This window comes from Lytechinus pictus, chromosome 16, assembly GCF_037042905.1.
Source record: "Lytechinus pictus isolate F3 Inbred chromosome 16, Lp3.0, whole genome shotgun sequence".
Taxonomy (NCBI): domain Eukaryota; kingdom Metazoa; phylum Echinodermata; class Echinoidea; order Temnopleuroida; family Toxopneustidae; genus Lytechinus; species Lytechinus pictus.
The window spans coordinates 11176200-11191402 of NC_087260.1; the positions used below are offsets into that span (position 1 = coordinate 11176200).

The 15203-nt window shown below is 35.5% G+C and overlaps 1 long non-coding RNA gene across 1 annotated transcript; it reads left to right on the top strand.

Annotated features, from left to right (window-relative positions):
* The first annotated feature begins 1073 nt into the window (after positions 1-1073).
* On the top strand, positions 1074-14850 carry LOC129279104 (uncharacterized). Its single transcript, XR_008586298.2, has 4 exons — positions 1074-1137; positions 4035-4121; positions 5862-5926; positions 6983-14850. It is a non-coding gene; the product is annotated as an uncharacterized LOC129279104 (long non-coding RNA).
* The last annotated feature ends 353 nt before the right edge of the window (positions 14851-15203 follow it).

The window sequence follows — 15203 nt, forward strand, 5'->3', positions numbered from 1 at the left end:
ATTGCTGTCTGGTCCATCTGACATGCTCCCGGGCCCAGTTGAGACGAATTCTTCTGTGAGCAGGGGTGAGTGGGACACACTGAGCTGGCCGTCTGGCATGCATATTGGCTCTGTGAAGTCGGTTACGGATTGTTTGAGTGGAAACAATCACTCCAGTTGCTGCAGCGAAGTCATTGTTGAGGCGGCGTGCACTGTGAAAGCGGTTGCGGAGGCTGAGATTCGTCAAGTAGCGATCATCTCTAGAGGTTGTCGAAACTGGTCGGCCACTGCGGGGTCTCTCGGAGTATAGCCCTGTCTCTCGGTGTCTTTGATTTGCTCTGCTAATGACACTGTGTGACACGCCCATCATTCTGGCTACTCTTCGCTGACTGAGGCCAGCTTCCAGCATCCCTAGGGCTCTGGCTACATCTGTTTCACTTAGGTGGTGTCTTGGCATTGCTGTTGTAGGCAAGTTGTTGATTGTACAGACTAAAGACGGAAAATGCTTTGGAAGACACTTGTCTTATGGCCCACTGCAATGATGCCAGAGACATCATGAAAGAACTGCATGTGTGAAATTGATGTCATTGTGTTTGATGGCATTCTGGACAGCTGTATCTTGGCATTGCTATTGTCAGCAAGTTGTTGATTGTAGAGACTAAAGACAGAAAATGCTTTGGAAGCCACTTTTGTACGGGCACATTGCAATGATGCAAGAGACATGAAAGAACTGCATGTGTGAAATTGATTTCATTGTGTTTGATGGCATCCTGGACAGCTGTATCTTGGCATTGCTGTTGTCAGCAATTTGTTGATTGTAGAGACTAAAGACAGAAAATGCATTTGAATCCACATTTGTACCACTTCACAATGGGCCCACTTTGCAGGATATGCAATAATGCGAGAGACATCATGCAACAACTGAAACCACCCATGTGTGAAATTGTTACAGGGTGTTTGAGGAGATTCAAGACAGCCATATTCGGGTATTTCTAGAAATACAACACCCGGTTTGAAAATTGTATACACACATTAAAAAGTGGTCCTTAACTTTTTTTGAGTAGTGTATTTAGAACATAACTATGGCTATTCTCAAATCTTTTGAGACCACAGAAATCTATCCGACTTTGAAGAAATTTGACTCAGAATATAGAAGAGGTACATACATGTAACGCATGTTTTGCATAATCTGGGTCCTGTCTTTCAAAGAGTTATGATTGATCCAATCAATCATAACTCGATGGAAATCCATGAGTGGCATGATTTTTTTCTTCAAGAAATTTGCAAATTGTCCTTTGTAAACAAAGGCGAACACATAAAATTGTCAAGAAATCAATGATTTTATGTTATATACATCGTATCTAGAAAATATTTTGAACAAACATTCATTTTGTGGGTTTTGCTGGCTTTCCATAGTTGAGGTTGATCAGATGAATCGCAACTCTTTTAAGACGGGGGCCCAGATCTAAAAAAATTGCATTGCTACTTGGTGGAATATTCAACTTATAAAATAGAAGGTCGACTTTATGCTACTTTACTTGTAGCCTACCGTTATTAGAATTCCATGCGACATATCAAGTAAGGTTTTACCAGGTGATTAACGAACCCAAAATGTAGGATTTTCTGTCTGATGTCATTGTTTGTTTGCCTGTTTTGATATGATTTCTCAGTTTCAGTTTTGCAAACCCTTCTAGAGCTATGTGTAGTTATAATTGATATTTGAATACAATGCTATTCTAAACTGCATGTGATATATTAAGTTTTAATTTCATACCTGCATATATTTCACAATCTGATCTACGTGTACTGAAAAAAATAATAATGGGTTTTTTTTTCCATACAAAAAAATAATGTCATTAGTAAAAAAAAAATCCATTATAATGATCTCAACTAGTTACTGGTATAAAAAGTGTTTTAAAATGGTAGTTTTGCCTGTGGGGATGCAATGCTGGAAACAATATTGAAAATATGGTTTTGTCAGAAAAAAGGCAAAAACATTGGTGTTCAGAGTATGTTTTCCCCCATATTATTTTCAGTTTTCAATGCAAGCAAAATAAATATAGAGAGAATAGTAGGTCTATACCTGCACTTTTATAGGGGGTATAATAAAAAACAAGAATAGGGTATCGTTTTAAATATACCTTAAACTTTAAAAAGAAAAAGAAATCACAATAATTAAGAGGGCACATTGAGATTGACCTCATGCCAAACAATGATATGAAAAATAAGAAATACAAGTTGAACACCAGACGACTAAGATAATTAGGGAATTTCCCTATGACCTAACCAGTGATGTTCACACAGGATACAGCTCACACAACTTTAAAGTTTAAAGGCATTGGTTAATTATGATTTGGCTTTTAAAAGTCGAGCTGTATAAGGTCCCAATTGTTACCTGTGTAAAAATGAAGGCCTGAAAATATGAAGCATTTAGTGTGCTTCAAAGAGCAAAAACATAGGCAATTGAATAGTGCATACACATTGTCCCCAGCAGAGAAAGATGTTTTTTTTTTTAGTAACAGATATCTTGAAAGTGTCTGCAAGAATTCAATATTTTTGCTAGGTATATATTTTATACTACATGACTCTCATTAAAGTACAGAATTTTTTTTTTAACAGGAATTTTTTTATGATAATCAGTGGCCCTTGTTTGATCTTCATTTTTTTTCATGGGTCGATCAAACACAGTATAAGAGCCATGGGGTCACGCGGTCACCAGCATTGGCAATTCAAAAAGAATTCTAGTGATACTGTCTAACTGTTTGAAAGTGCTAGCTGTTTGCAGAAAAAAGACAAAACATGCTGAGAAATTTTGAACATATTTTAAAAAATTGCCACAACAAAGACTGTTTACAACTGTTTAAGAACTTTCTTCCAACATACCTTTTGCAAACATTTTGATAACTTTGCAAATTCTGGCAAAATCCCAGATTTTCAAATGTATGCTGCCCATTGAGATATCCCCTTTTAGAGATCATGGCTTGAAGTTTTCTGATAAAGTTTAGAAGTAGTAGGATTGGTAATTTTGTTGCCACACTACATTACTAGTTTCATGTGAACACTCTGGTAGCTGTTGACTACAAGGAGCAAATTAATTACTTGGAACGTAGGCGTGACTGCGATGATATATTGGTAACTTCCACTGAGAACAACTTTGTTGATCAATTGTTGCTTGTCCTCATGGGTGAAACTAGGTCAAAGGATGTAGATTACCAAAGGGGAATTCCATGATTGCGATGTTATTTAGTAACAAACATTTAGAGAGTGTGTGTTTCTGTTCCTTGCCTTTTTAAACATTTTTTACACAGTAAAAAATGCTGTTTAAAATGTCTAAACAACAGTGTTATGAACCTTACAGTAGCTGTTTAAACAGTTTAACCAAAGCTTTGAAAATTTAAACAGCAAAAGTTTAATTTTCAATATTTACTTCTCAATAAATATGATTGTTTAAAAAAATGTCAAACAACTACTGTAAGATTCATACAGTAAACAGCATTGTATAAAATATTAAGTTAGTCAGTGGAAATCTCTGACAAAATTCTTCGTAAAATCCTCCCCTGTTCTATCACTTGAACTCTTCTATTCCAACTATAGTAAAATTTACAAAGGGGGGGGGGGAGATGACTATTATTAAACAGGAGAATTTCGATGAGATATAGAAATGATAATCCATACTCAGTAAAAAAATATAGCACGTTTAAGCCCATCACTCTAACAACAAGTTGTTTGAACTTTTTTTTAATTGTTTAAACTTTTTAAACAAAAATTTTAAACAACAGTTGTTAGAGAGACGGGCTTTAACAACGTGCTTAAACTTTTAAACAGCGTTTTTACAGTGTAAAACAATTGTGGAAGCATTAATTTCATTCATAATCATCTCTTGAATTTCATCCTTGCCACCTAAATGTATTACCCTCAATGATAAAACCAATATTTAACATATTTACTTTTGATTGATTTGTAGGTTTAAAGTGGCATTTCCTTTGTGTCTTCCTGTTCATGAAGATTGTTCTTCTGTTTTAATTGAATAATTTTTTTCTCTCTTTCCTGTTCAGGATGAGATCGAGATCTGCAACTCCCTTCCTTTCAAGAGAGCGGTCATATGGTTGAATGCATTGCAAGATCTTATAGAAGCACACCAGGTAAGTGAATGATTGATAGAAGGTTAGAATGAATTTATGGATAGATAGATGGATGAATGGATGGATGGATCTAGGTAGAAGGAATGGTCATATATGGTTGAATGCATTGAGATCTTCTAGAAGCGCACCAGGTAAGTGAATGATTGATAGAAGGTTAGAATGAATTTATGGATAGATAGATAGATAAATAGATAGATTAGATGAATGGATGGATGGATATAGGTAGAAGGAATGATCATATGGTTGAATGCATTACGAGATCTTCTAGAAGCGCACCAGGTAAGTGAATGATTGATAGAAGGTTTGAAGGAAGGAATGAAATAACTAATGGATGGATTGACTGATGAATGAACAAAAGAACAACAGAAAGAACGAATGAATAGATATAGGTGGTTGGATAGATAGATGAAATGGTAGTTTGGTAGAACTTAGAAGGCATTACAAGATCTTAATCAGAGGCTCATTGGGTGAGTGAAGGATCGATATAAGGTTTGAAATAATGACTGGATGGATAGGTAGATAGATGGATGGATGGATGGATGAATGCATGAATGGATGGATGAATGAATGAATAAATGGATTTATAGGTGGATGGATAGATAGTCATATGATTGAAGACATTACAAGATGATAGATCATAGAGGCGCATCAGGTTAGTGAAGGATTGATAGAAGGTTTGAAGGAATGAATTGATTGATGGATGAATGAATGGATAGATGGATGGATATAGACAGATGGAAAAGTAGAAGGAAGGGTAATGTGGTTGAATGCATTACAAAGTTCTACAAAACTTATAGAGGCTCATAAGGTGAGTGAAGGATTGGTAAAATATTTGAATCTTAGAAAGATTGAAGTATGAATGAATGAATAAATGGATAGTGGGATGGGTAGATAGGAGTGAATTATAGGACCTTCAGAGGCTCGTCAATTGAGTGAATGATTGATGGGATTGAAAGAATGGAAGTATGATTGGTGGATCATGGAATGATTGAATCAATGAATGAATTGATCAGTGAATTATTTAATAAGTACTAGTAAATGAATGGATAAGTGGATTGATAGATGGATATATAAATAGAAGGATGGAATAGGCACATGGTAGAATGCAATGCATTATAGGACCTCATTGATAATCAGGTGAGTGTCCAGACTATACAATCTATCAAGTGATAGAATGGGGGAGAGATGGATGGATGGGTGGATAGTTAGATAGATGGATGGATGTATGTATGTATGGATGGATGGATAGATAGATGGGTTGATGGATGGATAGATAGATGGATGGGTGGATAGATGGATGGGTAGATAGATGGATGGATGGATGGATGGATGGATAGATAGATGGATGAATGGATGGATGGATGGGTGGGTGGATGGATGGATGGGTGGGTGGGTGGATAGGTGGATAGATAGATAGATGGAAAGGTCGATGGGGCAGTCCTGTTTTTTGATTAAATTACAAGAATTGAACAGAATTAAATAGAATGTTGATAAAAAAAGGAGTGAACAGAATGGTTGATGAATGGATGGCTGACTGGCTGGATTGATAGAGTGATGGATTAATTGAGAAAAGAGGAAGGATATGCTGCGATTTATGTTAGTAAACTTTACCACATATCAAAACGATCCTTCAATATCATAATTATTGATGGACTCGAAACAAAGTTGTAAAGTAATTACACACTAGGCATAAATATAGAGAGTCTGATTGATCTTTATATGTTTCTTTATTTCTATCAGGTACATGAGTCAGCTGACTGTCGAGCTGTAGTGAATTCATGGATCATTGAGAAAGACCAGCTTAGGTAAGGAGCTCAAAGACTAAGAAAAGAAAATAGATAATTTCGACATTTTGATGGTAAATTTTACCCGTAAAACATGTGAATCTGCCTACAAGTTTGTCAAACCCATATTGCAGAAATCTGTTTAACAACACTTTTTTCACTAAACATATTTTTATCTCCAAAATTCCCCTTTTTGAGAGTTTTGTGACACACATACAAAATCTCACTATTTTAATAAAGGGACGACACTTCTCAGAAATTAATTACATTGTTGGGCAGTTCTAGGGAATGTGCCGTGCCTTGGTCAATCTGCGCATCTGCCGTTGATAGTTTCAAAATCTGTTGGTGTATTCATGGACCTACTACTGAGCCGGTATATCGGACAGGAAGCAAGTTAGTATCAAGCACCATGACCATTTGTCAGTGGTTTCAGGCTTTATTACTCATTATCAGTCAAGGTTGTGAACTTTCTGGCTTTTTGTTCTGTTTGAAAGGCTTTGTACAGTGAATTGGTTGCATTGATGGGCTACTCCAGTTGTGGGACGGTTTTCTTTTAAGTGTAAAACTTTTTATAACTAAAAGGTTTTGTGTGTATTTTGCTAGGAATTCAGTGCTACACAATTCAAATCTTCTACCCAATTAAAACCTGCATTGATAACATATCTATTCCACTGATAATAATAATATCATCAATGCTTTTCCAGCTGCTTTCGTTCTTCTTTTCCTCCCTATTTTTTTTCTTGATGTGCATTCTTACCCCTTTTGAAATGTGTGATGTGCTATGTAAGAACTGTTTCATTATTAGCTGATAAGTTCATGTAATGTCGCAACATGGAGCAAACTGGAGTTGCAATGTTCTGCCTGATGAAGAATAGCAGTTAGCGGTTCAAACGACGCAACTCCAATTTGCTCCATCATGTGACATTAGATTAACTTATCAGCTATTATTATTGTTATTATTATTACCCTCATGAACATAATATTTCTTTGGGTTGCAGACCCTTTCTCCATATTCATGAAATGAAATCATACCATATTTCAACTTGTCAAGTGTTACTCTTGCTTTTTTCCCCCCAGGATGACGACCAAGTCTCTCTTCAACCAGCAGTTCGGCAGTGTCTTCCGTACGCACCACAACTACTCCTACTTCACGTCCCGCCTCTGCCGCTTCGCAGACATCTACATGTCCTGCGTCGGCAACCTCCGCAACTACTCGTTAACGCACACCTTCTACCCGCGGCGTACGGCCCTGCCGCACGAACTTTCGTATAACTTCACAGTGCAATGACCCCCATGCATGAGCTATTGGTACTGCAGGAAGGTCATTCATGTAGCTGGAATGTTACCAATGTACCGAGGACAATCTAATGTTATCAGTGAAAGCCGTGTATTCGAAGCACCTGTATCAGGTGTGGGGTTTGGGAATACTAGTAATTGCTTTCTTAGCAATTTCAGATCAAGCTCGGGCAAGTTCAACCATTTCAGTTTAAAGTTATTTCACAATAAGTCTTTCCATAATTGACTACCATTTGGAGTAAAACAAAAGAGTAATAAAAAGTGATTTTTACTTTTGTGTGTGCTGTCTGTTACTCATAACTGGTTCTGACTAGTCTGCAGGCACAGGCCCTGAATGAAACTGTAATCAACAAGTGGGTCTTCACACAAGACTAGCACATATAAATCTTGCTGTTTCAATTCAGAGCGAGGGTACTTCACCACACAATTCATTGTAGGGTCAGTGAAGGGTTTGCATATCAGACTCGGTTCTGACCACCACTGAAATATGTGTCAGTCTAATATTCCATTCCACTTGGCTAGGGGTTGACATCAAAGTTTTCCCTTTAAGTCACTGTCAGGTCAATATATTTGGTTGCATTTTTAAATCATCATCTACATATTTGAGTGCATTCTTTATCACCATCAGATGGATATATTGGAATGCATTTTAGACCTCCATCAGGATGAAACATTTTGAATGCATTTTATGTCACAATCTGGGTGATTTGAATGTATTTTTAATTACAATCAAATGATATACACATATGTGAATGCATTTTGAGTCACCATGAAGCAACATATTTGAATGCATTATTATTTACTGATTGGATGATATATTGGGAATGCATCTTATATCACTTTCAAGGGGAAATATCTGAATACATTTTACTTGACGGTTTGACCATCAGAGTGATACATTTGATTGTATTGTGGGCATGGTGGCTCAGTGGTAGAGCGACCGCCTCTTGAATGTGAGGTTGTGTGTTCAATCCCTGGCCGAGTTATACCAAATACTGACAAATATTGGACCTTCGATATTGGTGTTCTTGTTGGTGCTATGTCTTTCTTGCATTATGTAGTATATTTGAAGAAAGTATGACATAACATTTGACCCTGTATAATGTTTTGTATTCATAGTTTGTGTACCCATGCAATGACTTCCAATTATTAGTGTGTTGGTATTGATTTAATCATTTCACCATGGAACTTTCTGTATATTGGGGGTGGGGTTGTACTAAGACCATTATATCCTTAAACCAGCTAAACCAGCCTTTCCTACGAGGAGATGTGGAAAAAAAAAGGCTGAGGAATGTAAAATGTTCATACTTGAAGACCAAGTAAACGTTTCTTATCAAAAGGGGTTTGAATGGAAATGTATTTTATTTTCTTTTTCTTGACCATTTGTCTATAAAGACCAAATTTTGCCTCCCTTTCAGAAGTAGTTGCATTTTATCATGAAAACATTTACTTGTCTAAGTTTGCATGTGAAGGCTTTTGTCTACAAAGACCAACTTCTTCAGTACGTAGTACATGTACCTTGAAGCAACGTTTTCATAAATTCATTTACAGAGATGAAGCATTTCAATTGCAACCCAACTTTATCACAACACTCTATGCTCAAATTGGAAAGTTGCACTTGAGTTGCGATTGAACGCATGTTTCTTGCAATTCATTAAATCATATGTTGTGGTCTTTAATTCAAATCCCATCGCTCAAATGTGTGATTAGAATGGCCGTATGAAAGCTTTAAAATAAAACGGCTTTGTTTATTTCCATTGATACCACCTTCCCCTCCCCTTTGTATTCAAAAGTGTCTTCCGTAAGTTACATGTTATTTACATACTGTATGTTAGTCAAATGGCAGTTTTTCTGTATATGTATTTGATGGTATGTATTTTATTGCCAAATGTTTGCCAAAACTGTTTTAATATGACTTGAATATGTATTTCTGTGAAAATATGTGTACTAACTAATATTTTGATTGCATGATTTCATTTCATCTGGTATTGTTAGCGAAGTGGACAATGGGTGTGTTCAATGTCGAGTTTCAAATTCAAACAGCAGCATGAATCATGATTGAAAACTCAATTACAAAACACCGAACACAAACATGATCAGCGGTGCACTGTTCAGTGTCGAAAATCTGTTGATTGTCTTTGAATTTCCTGCTTGCTTTAGCGCAGCTTTATTGCGCAGTTTGACCCATAAGAAGAAAGGTCTATTCTGACACCTGCTTGTGTAGGCTTTCACTGGGAGAGCAAATTTAAAGGGGAAGTTCACCCTGAAGAAATTTTTGTTGTAAAAATAGCAGAAAAAATAGTAAAAAATATTGGTGAAGGTTTGAGGAAAATCCGTTAAAAAGTAAGAAAGTTATTAGAGTTCAAAGTTTTTGATTTGTGACGTCATAAACGAGCAGCTGCCCCATGTGTTATGTAATATAAAATGCATGAATTTCAAATTTTGTATGGTTCCTGATGACTTAATTTTGTTTTCTATTCATGATCGGGAGTGAAATGATTTGTCTATTGATGTACAAAAGGTACAGTGAAAACCATTTTCAATTTTCTGAGAAAATGACATTTCATTGATTTTTTACCGTTCGCTATGTAGGAATGCTGCTCGCATATGACGTCACAAATCAAATAATTGAAATTCTAATAACTTTTTGATTATTTGATGAATTTTTCTCAAACCTTCGGCAATATTTTTTATTATTTTTTCTGCTATTTTTACAATAAACTTTTTGTCAGGGTGAACTTCCCCTTTAAAGATGTTTCAGTACTCAATCATGTTCATTGTTGCATTTGCGATGCTGAAGGTCGTAAAATCTGAGGTGATCGCGTTTATAGACACATCTTTTCATCGTTTGAATTTTCCTCCGAATCGTGATTTGAAAGACATTTACTTTTACGACCGGGAATGAAGGACATTGAATGCACCCTCTATTTCTCATATAATAATAATAATAATATAGGGTATTTATATTGCGCACATATCCACCTTGTTAGGTGCTCAAGGCGCTATTACCCGGCTAAGCTAGGCGTTCATAGCGCACACAGCTTTTTAAGGAATTACTTCCTACTGGTACCCATTTACCTCACCTGGGTTGAGTGCAGCACACTGTGGATCAGTTTCTTGCTGAAGGAAATTACGCCATGGCTGGGATTCGAACCCACGACCCTCTGTTTCAAAGTCCGAAGACTAATCCACTGGTCCACAACGCTCCATATCTGCATTTTGTAATCACACTTTCGATCATGATTTATGTTGCCGTTTTAATTTTGAAACCGACATTGGACACACCCAATGTTAGCCATTTTGATATGTGTTATTTGTATAAATGAGAGCATATTTTGGTGGAAATATATTTACATGTTCACATGTTTTATGTAATGTAGTACATAGTTGTTATCACCACTCAACAAGGATGGTGCAGTGTTATGATACAAGTTGTCTATTTTATGTGGTGTAGAAAATATTTTCATATCGTGTAAAGATTACAGTTTGTGTCAACATAGAGCTTAAAGTTATGATGTATTTAAAGAAAACTTGGACTCCAATGAAAACCTGAAAAGCCTCTGAATTTTTGTCTCACCTGCATAGCAGAGTGAGACTATAGGCGCCGCTTTTCCGACGGCGACGGCGGCGGCGGCGGCGACGGCGACGGCGGCGTCAACACCAAATCTTAACCTGAGGTTAAGTTTTTGAAATGACAGCATAACTTAGAAAGTATATGGACCTAGTTCATGAAACTTGGCCATAAGGTTAATCAAGTATTACTGAACATCCTGCCTGAGTTTCATGTCACATGACCAAGGTCAAAGGTCATTTATGGTCAATGAACTTAGACCATGTTGGGGGAATCAACATCAAAATCTTAACCTAAGGTCAAGTTTTTGAAATGTCATCATAACTTAGAAAATATATGGACCTAGTTCATGAAACTTATACATAAGGTTAATCAAGTATCACTGAACATCCTGCATGAGTTTCACATCACATGACCAAGGTCAAAGGTCATTTAGGGTCAATGAACTTTGGCCGAATTGGGGGTATCTGTTGAATTACCATCATCACTTTGAAAGTTTATGGATCTGATTCATGAAACTTGGACATAATAGTAATCAAGTATTACTGAACATCCTGTGCAAGTTTCAGGTCACATGATCAAGGTCAAAGGTCATTTAGGGTCAATGAACTTTGGCCAAATTGGGGTATTTGATGAATTACAGCCATAAATTTGAAAGTGTGTTGGTCTAGTTCATAAAACTTGGACATAATAGTAATCAAGTATCACTGAACATCCTGTGCGAGTTTCAGGTCACATGATCAAGGTCAAAGGTCATGTAAGGTCAAAGAACTTTGGCCACGTTGGGGGTATTTGTTGAATTGCCATCATATCTCTATAAGTGTATTGGTCTAGTTCATAAAACGTGGAAATAAGAGTAACCAAGTATCACTGAACATCTTGTGCGAGTTATAGTAGTTTTCAAAATCAGCACTGCTGCTATATTGAATCGCGTGATGCAGGTGAGACGGCCAGAGGCATTCCACTTGTTCTTGAGTTGAATTGTATAAATCTGACAAATCAAACAAACAGACAAACTAATGTTTCAGAATAAAACAGTAATATGAAAGTTAATGCTATTTAAATCCTCTTATTAGGACTTCAGTAACAATTTTTTTATAGGTTTTTGCCTTGTTACACATTGGACAGACGGATATCTCCCAGTCTACGATGGGCATTTTGAAAATCACTTTTTGTAGGGAAAAGTTCTATGATCTTACATCCTATCTTCATATGGGAACTCATACTAAGGAGTTTGATTTGATTTTTGTTCTAAAGAGGAAAATTTGAGATATGTATTCTTTTTATTCATTATGGAAATAATATCAAAGCCAGCTAAAATACTTCATATTTGGGTACACTCTAAAAACTAAAAGGTTGGATAGGGGTAAATCATGTTTTAATAGGGCTGAGGAGTGATAGTGTTTTCAGTAGGGGTGAAAAAATGCTGTCACTCTTCGGCCCTTTTCCACCCTTTTTGCCCTTTGTGTTTTAAGAGTGTATGTTTTTAATGTTTTTAACAAAAATTCCATTGATCATATTCATTATATTTCCCCCTCCCTCTCATATTCTCATTCAATCCTTCCCTCACTCTCTCTCCCTTAACCTTCTCCTTCGTAATTCTTCTTCCTCCTCCTCCTTCTTCCTCTTTTTCTTCTTCTTCTTCTTCCTCTTCTCCTCCTCCTCCTCCTCTTCTTCTTTTTCTTCTTCTTCTTCTCCCTCTTCTTCTTTTTTTTTCTTTTTTTTCTTCTTCTTCCTCTTCCTCATCCTCTCCCTCCTCCTCCTCTTCTTCTTTTTCTTCTTCTTCATATTCTTCCTTTTCTTCTCTCTTTCTACCCCACTCCCACCAAACATATTTCTGTCATATTCACAGATACATGAGTACTGCAACATTAATGCACAAAATTCTCACTTGTGGGCCACATTTCAATAATAGTGGACCAGCAGTATCAGTATTCAATATTTATCTTTATATTCCTGGTAGAATAATACCAAATGCCAGTATGTGTGGTCACTGTGGTAATATTTGATGTTTCTAGAATTTATATATTTTAATGCATGCTTTGATTGACATTGATAAATACCTTGCTATTGCTTGCAGGTTTAGAATTGAATGTAAATATTTGAATTGGAATAAATATCTGATAGATGCTCTTGTTAATATCTTTTATCTGCCAAAAAGTTGTTGGAAATGAATTGTTTCCTTTAAATATGTTTTCTTCTTACCTTGCATGATGAGATTATGCAATATGTCTTTCCTGTTTTAATAAGATTTCCTAAAATTCACCTTTAAATTTTACTTGCTGCAAATTATTTTTGTTCTCTTATTACGTTGATGAAAATCGATTGTATAATAATTGTAATGAGTTAGCAGCTACCAAATGCATGTAGCATAAATCCATTTGTGGCACCAAAAGTTTTTAATTTAATTATTCTAATAATTATGATCCTCGTTAACTTTTGAATGCAGATGTAGTAATGATTAATTTATTTTGTAACCAAAATACAAAAGTGTCAACTATTGACCGATCTGTGTTTTATTCATGACTGCATGTTATTGGAATTGTTATATAATTGAAAATACTGCATGATTCAGGAATGGATTCAGGTTTTCGTAGAAGAATGGGATTGCAACTCTTAGAAAGTAACTGAACAGATTTGATTTGGACCACGTTGCTCCCTCTTTTTTTTCAGTGAAAAGGGCACATTACATAACTTTTATTGATCAACGCAATCTTTTGTGGTTCTATAAGTTGTCATACTTACCGAAAGTTGAGAGTTTGAAACCATATTGACTTTGTTGTGCAATCATTGTTATTGCTTCTTGTTGTTGAATACTTACTATGTAAAATAAAATAATGCAATAATCTTAACAATATAAACAATGTTTTTAGTTCTTTTGTGAGATATTTGTTGCGGCAATGAGAGAGGCAGTAAATCGGCGATTTGTCTTCACCCACTTCATCTGTTTTTTTTCCATTTTAGTCGTATCTACCTCCTTCAAAGTTTATCTTCCTCTACAATCAGTTCATCTGCTAACCATTTGGTCTAATGGTCATGTAGCCCATTTACCATTTTGTCTAATTTCGTGTTAATAGGCTATACACATTGACCTGTATTCTGAACTCGGGTTTAAATTAAACCCTGGTTTAAATTGTGGATTAAGTATGGAGAGCCAATTGGGGCACAAATTATTAACAGTACACATCCAATTCATTAACTCATTTGACACTCAAATTGTTCATAATTGTCTGGAATGATAACTCAAGGATTTTTCTTCATTATGAAAGCAAAAGGAAACAAAATAGTAAACATAAGAAATATACAAATTGAGCTGTCTAGACTGGAAACCAATCTATGCATCCAACGATGTCAACCATGCCTATGATCTGTTTTACTCAATTTTTTATGATGCTTATAATGAATGTCTTCCTACTGTTAACAGTAAAAAAAAAAAAACACGATTTCACAAACCTTGGATTTCTTCTGGCATCTTGAAATCTATAAACAAAAAAAATATCCTATATAAAAATTTTCACAGATACTCTGGACCAGAAAAGATTAAAAAAAGGAAAGAAGAAAAATACAAAAGCTATAAAAACTGTTTGGTAAAAGTAATTCGGTTTGCAAAAAGAGAATATTATAATAAAAAATTTAACACCTTAAGAGGTAACATGAAGAAAACATGGCAAGAAATTAATAACATATTGGGGAAAAAAGCTCAAATTTCTCTACCAACCAAAATGTTTTACAATAATGAATCTTTTGATACCAATCAAATGAAATCTATTTATTTCAACAGATATTTTGCAAATTTGGGCAAAAATCTTGCTCAAGTCATCCCTGACCCCCACACAGAGTTCATGTCTTTTTTAGGAGACAACAATATTCATTCAATGTTTTTTAAACCAACCAATATAAATGAAATACTAAAGATCTGCTCCTCCTTGAAATCAACGTTTTCCTGTGGCTCTGATGATATTATCCCATCTATTGTGAAAAAATGTATTTATCAATGTGTCCATCCACTGTGCCATATATATAATATGTCTCTTGAATATGGTGAAGTTCCTAATGCATTTAAAATAGCTAAAATTGTTCCAATTTTCAAAAAGGGTGATCGTAAAGACATTGTTAACTATAGACCAATTTCTGTTTTACCCATCTTCTCAAAGATACTAGAAAAAATTGTTTTTGAACGTTTGTACAGCTTTTTGAATCATAACAATATATTAATCTCACAACAATTTGGTTTTCGTAAAAGATATTCAACATACATGCCAATATTTCACATGTATGATCGTATAATGCAAGAAATAGATAAGGGTAATCTCACCATTGGTATATTTTTGGATCTCTCGAAAGCATTTGACACCGTTGACCATGACATACTTCTTAAAAAAATGAAACATTATGGGATAAGAGGTCTCGCTCTTGATTGGTTTGATAATT